The sequence below is a fragment of the Nansenia antarctica genome (genome assembly GCF_963989245.1).
Source record: "Nansenia antarctica genome assembly, chromosome: 13".
Classification (NCBI taxonomy): Eukaryota; Metazoa; Chordata; class Actinopteri; order Argentiniformes; family Microstomatidae; genus Nansenia; species Nansenia antarctica.
The window spans coordinates 24,353,129-24,359,151 of record NC_137683.1 but is presented as its reverse complement, the minus strand read 5'-3'; the positions used below and the strand labels follow the sequence as shown (position 1 = coordinate 24,359,151).

Genomic DNA, 6,023 nt, shown 5'->3' with positions numbered 1-6,023 from the left:
TAGACCAGCTCTACAGGCAAACTGCCCAGGTAGAGGTGAGTAGGTCTATTCAGCTGGCTATAGACCAGCTCTACAGGCAAACTGCCCAGGTAGAGGTGAGTAGGTCTATTCAGCTGGCTATAGACCAGCTCTACAGGCAAACTGCCCAGGTAGAGGTGAGTAGGTCTATTCAGCTGGCTATAGACCAGCTCTACAGGCAAACTGCCCAGGTAGAGGTGAGTAGGTCTATTCAGCTGGCTATAGACCAGCTCTACAGGCAAACTGCCCAGGTAGAGGTGAGTAGGTCTATTCAGCTGGCTATAGACCAGCTCTACAGGCAAACTGCCCAGGTAGAGGTGAGTAGGTCTATTCAGCTGGCTATAGACCAGCTCTACAGGCAAACTGCCCAGGTAGAGGTGAGTAGGTCTATTCAGCTGGCTATAGACCAGCTCTACAGGCAAACTGCCCAGGTAGAGGTGAGTAGGTCTATTCAGCTGGCTATAGACCAGCTCTACAGGCAAACTGCCCAGGTAGAGGTGAGTAGGTCTATTCAGCTGGCTATAGACCAGCTCTACAGGCAAACTGCCCAGGTAGAGGTGAGTAGGTCTATTCAGCTGGCTATAGACCAGCTCTACAGGCAAACTGCCCAGGTAGAGGTGAGTAGGTCTATTCAGCTGGCTATAGACCAGCTCTACAGGCAAACTGCCCAGGTAGAGGTGAGTAGGTCTATTCAGCTGGCTATAGACCAGCTCTACAGGCAAACTGCCCAGGTAGAGGTGAGTAGGTCTATTCAGCTGGCTATAGACCAGCTCTACAGGCAAACTGCCCAGGTAGAGGTGAGTAGGTCTATTCAGCTGGCTATAGACCAGATCAAGAGGGAAAGTCAGCAGTTGGAGCCAAAGATGGAGATTCAACTTACAGAGGAGGAACCACACATTACCCTGGAATGTGTCCTCCCAGATATGGCTCCACAGCTCCCTAAGGGAATGAATGAATGAGTGAGTGAATGAATGAATGAATGAATGGGTGAATGAATTAATGAATAAATGGATGGACGAATGAATGAATGAATGAATGAATGGATGGATGGATGGATGGATGAATGAATGGATTAATGAATAAATGGATGGACGAATTAATGAACGAATGAATGAATGAATAGAGTTTTTCTTATACTGTACTGTTCTATTGTCTTTGTTTACAGCCTGCTGGGTTAATGACAACAGTGGGCAGCATTGGAGAGGAAGCTGGATGCTGCAGAGAGGTGACTGAATGCAGTGGAGTTGCAGTTGAATGCAGTGGAGTTGCAGTTGAATGCAGTGGAGTTGCAGATGAATGCAGTGGAGTTGCAGATGAATGTAGCGGATTGGTTCCGGTAAGAAAGAAGTATCACATGGAATTACATTGTGAAGATGAAATACAGTACAGTTTTCCCTACTCTTTTGTTCATTGTCTTTGTTTATAGCCTGCTGGGCTTATAATGATAGTGAGCAGGACTGAAGAAGTTGAATGCAGCGGGGAGGCAGCTGAGTGCAGTCGTGGTGAGTACTTGACAACCTGATAATTAACTTAGTAGGCGGTCTAATATATCATGATGAGAAATGTGTCTTATTTAAGACACTGTTAATGTGACAGTACATATTTAATCTTTGTGTTGAGTTATTTTTAATTGGTGGACACAGACCTCACATGAAAAAATACAATTCTTGTATTCTATTTTTTTAGATCACAGAGCTACAATTCAAATGAAGAAGAAGAAGAAGGAGAAGGGGGGAGTTCGAGGGTTCTTCCGTCGCCTTTGGAGGATCCTGACCTGCTCCACTGTCCTCCCCACAGAGGAGACTAACCCCCAACCGAGTGTAGCAATATAAAAAAAACATACAAATAAACAACATACAAATCTATAACCTTAACATGAAGGTATGAGGCGAATATCACTTATGATATATATGAGGGGCGGCTGTATATATATGATCATATATGAACAACCATTTTTATACACAGTCCCCTATTTTCAGAGGCTCAAATGTAATTGGACAAATAAAGGCATATTCATAACATATTCATAAATAACATTTTAATTTAACTTTGTCGAGAATCCTTTGCAGACAATGACTGCCTGAAGTCTGGAACTCATGGACATCACCAAATGTTGGGTTTCCTCCTTTGTGATGCTTTGCCAGGCCTTTACTGCAGCAGTCTTCAGTGGGTTGTTCGTGGGTCTTTCTTCCTTTAGCTTTGTCTTCAGCAAGTGAAATGCAGGCTTGATTGGGTTGAGATCAGGGGATTGACTCGGCCATTGCAGAATATTCCACTTCTTTCGGGGCCCGAAAAACACAGCCTGCCTAGTGTAATCTATCGGTTTAATCCTTCACTGCCTGTTGGTTAGGTATTTCATAATCCAGAAAACAATGGGGGAGTCCATCTGCATCCTCAGCAGTTTATCTGTAAGTAGTAAGGGCTCTATGGTGTTGCACTGGGGGGTATTCCATCAATGTCACTAAAGGAAAATCCAGGCTTACTTTTATACATTTTGCGAGATGTATTAAAAATAATCTGGGCTTAATTTGATATGTCTCGTGAGACTTAAATAAGCCTGGATTTTCCTTTAGGGACGTTGATGGAATACCCCCCTGGAGAAGTCAAAGAACTTGACCCTCACAGTACTGCCAGAATAAAGCAACAAAGTATGATGTCTTGCAGGGTTTTAATCAATTCCTCTAGCTTTATCTCTGTTATCTTTGACCACCGCAAAGATTGGTGTCAAGTTGGGCGTCAAAGATATTTGACACAATGTGAGAACTGTTATACAAAGGGTTCGTACCAAACTATCATGCAATCATCCATTAGAAATTGTCCGTTATTCTCCTATGAGCTTTTACCTCCCTCTAGCGTCGATCTTGTTGTTTCCATCTAGAGCAAAACTGCTAAGACATGTTTTTAAGACAGTGTCTCAATCCCTCGAATGTAATGCGCGTAGAGTTCCTACAAAGGCGAGAACATGACTGGAAATGAATTGGCGGAATAAGACATAGGTGGGTGAGTAGCAGCTGGATAAGGCTTCCAGACAAGAGAATGAATCACATGAGAACAATAACGAAAGCCCGATTTCTTCACATTACGCATGTACGGATATGATGGATCGTTTACTTGTTTTGTTATACCTTGAAACTACATTTATTATTATTATTAGTAGTATGGGACGTGTCAAATGTACGCAGCCGAATGAGTATTTAGGCTTAAATAACGGTACACTCAATTCTATTCGTACGGTCCATTTAGGCTACAACGAATGTTCCAACATATATTGCCAATTATTAATTATTATTATTATTATTAATTTATTATTATGTTTAGGCTACATTAGGACTATGGCTTTAATCTATTGTGCTGATAGACTATGGAATCACTCATTCTCACGGCTATAGTTTCTATGATATTCCTCAATAACAATATTTTTTAAAGCTGGTTTAAGGAAACATGAGGTAATGTCTGAGTCATGGTCTAATCTGCCAACCATCCTCGTCGCAAACATTTCTTAAATGTAACCTATGGTCTAATCACCTGTGGTGCCATGGCCCACCATACGCATGCGTTGGCTATTCAGTGAAATCCTTCTGAACTATTCCATAGGGACGTGTCGTCCTAAAGCACCTAGTGTCCCAGGTCCCACTACCTCAACTGTTAATCGTATGACATGTCTCCGTTGAGCTGGTCGCGTCTCACTGGACACAGGTGGTCAAACTTTCTGAACATCTACTTGAATACTGACAGAGGTTCTACATCTCACTTGGTAGGTAGCACCGTTCAATGTTGGTAGTACTGGAGAAGCGCCATGTTGCGGATGAAAATTGTAATATAAAGTTAGTATAAATAATAAAAATATGAAAATATGAATACATAATTAGGTCTAAAAGGGTTAATTGAATGGTAAAGAAAAAAAGCTTACAGTAGTGACAGCCTATGTAGATAGTTATAGTTTAAACAGTTAGCAGCGTGACTGATTGGCCAAACTATGATCTCATGACATCTCATGACATCATGCCTTGCTGTCGATATGACGTCGCTGTAGTCAATATGATGCGTGTGTGGTAGTCCGTAGTGGTAGTTCGTGAAACATGGAGAACTTTGTGTGGTGTGCCATATTGTGACATTAGAATTATAAGGTTCTATCTCCATTTTTGTCAAAATTGAGTTTTTTACATAATCTGATCCATTAGGTGTTTATTAATGCCTGTGTGGTGTTATTTTTTTTAAATGTTGACATTTTTTAGTTAGTAATTAATCAAATACAAAGGTTCCATCTCACAAAACATAATGGAATGTAAAAACGTTGACGCTCAATATCTCTGAACTGCCCTAAACGGAGATAGAACCGTATCATTCTAAGCTCACGATATTGTACGGAGCGTGCTTGATCCAATTGTGTTTGACTGTAATGTCATTGTAATATTATTATTGGGTTCTTCTCAGCATGTGACAAGTTGAATTCTGGGTGAAGAGGTGTCAACATATAGACCAATTGATACAGGTGCATCTTAAAAAATTTGAATATCGTGGAAAAGTTCATTTCTCCCCCCCCCCCCCCCCCCCGTAATTTAATTCAAAAAGTGAAACTTTTATATATTCTAGATTCATTACACGTAAAGTGAAATAGGTCAAGCCTTTTTGGTTTTAATGTAGATGATTATGGCTTATACAGCTCATGAAAATCAAAAATCCAGTATCTCGAATAGAATATTAGACCAATAAAATAAAAAAAAGATTTATAAAACAGAAATGTTGGCCTTCTGAAAAGTATGTTAATTGATGCACTCTGATGCACTGCATCAACGAGGCGTGGCGTGGAGGTAATCAGCCTGTGGCACTGCTGGGGTGTTATGGAAGCCCAGGTAGATGCCTTCAGCTCGGCCACATTCTGCACAGAAGAGGAAGACAGCACAGCAGGTATCTTATTCTATAATCTAGCGAAGTGACACTCACTGTCACCGAGAGAGAAATTATTATTATTTATTTGACTGTTGTCAATGTGCAGGGCAGGTGGTGCGCTCGCTGTCACCGATATGTTTATGATCTGTGTCAAGGTGCGGTGTCACCGATTAGGTTGTCACATGGTGCTCCAACAACTTGAATATGAATATGAATATGAATATGATTTATTTGACTGTTATTTGACTGTTGTTGCCAATGTGCGGGTGGTGCACTCACTGTCACCAATTATGTTCATGATCTGTGTTAAGGTGCGCTGTCTGTCACCATAATCAGTTGTCATGGGGCTCCGCTGCGCAGATTAATCAGATTAATCAGTAGCCTCCAGGGTTCGAGTTATGTGGGAGCCAATGGGAGCTGAGAGGTGTGTGTGAGCCAATGGGAGCTGAGAGGTGTGTGTTGGGGGAGCCAATGGGAGCTGAGAGGTGTGTGTGAGTGAAAGTGTTGGACCACGTGATAATGAGCAGTCTCTCACCATGTGGAGGTCCTGGGTAGTGGAACACCAATTCCAGAGAGTATTAGTGCAATAATATATATATAACCCAACAAGTAGAAACCTGCTTTCCTTTGTTTGTAGAAACAGGAACTATACATACTATTTGAAGGGAACAGGAAGTATCTTTTTTTATTTACGGCAAAAGATTTCAGGGTTGGGGGACATTATCATTCCACAACCAACCAGAGTGTACATAGTGTAATCTCCTCCCCATCACCCCCTGTGTTTCCACAGCTGTTAGTTACACTGTCACCAACACACACACTCTCCTTGAGAACACAACCAATCACACGTTGTAACCAAAATTCTGTAATGTCCCACTTAAATGAATTACAACTTAAGCCTTCATAAACTCTGTAAACAGTGCTTCACAAACAGATGAATACCTAATAAAATAATGTGTAATACCAGGTCCTCACATCTCAGACATCAGCCGTCTCCAAGGTCGTTTCCAATTCCAATTCCAATCCTCGGAATTGCTTTCGGTAGAGAAATTAACATTAAATTCACCAGCAACAGCTCTAGGGGACATTCCTGCCAATTGCACGCTCCCTCAAAA

The 6,023-nt window shown here is 41.6% G+C and overlaps 1 protein-coding gene across 2 annotated transcripts in view; it reads left to right on the top strand.

The window, feature by feature from the left end:
• The first annotated feature begins 2,957 nt into the window (after nt 1-2,957).
• The window catches only part of slc16a13 (solute carrier family 16 member 13), a 13,396-nt gene continuing 10,330 nt past the window's right edge, over nt 2,958-6,023 (top strand). The window contains exon 1 of one of the 2 annotated variants that reach the window (XM_080543929.1): nt 2,958-3,014. The gene's annotated coding sequence lies outside the window, so the exon portion shown is untranslated. Of the gene's footprint in view, nt 3,015-3,675; nt 3,773-6,023 lie in introns of those variants that run through there. The other variant, XM_080543928.1, reaches the window with a different exon arrangement.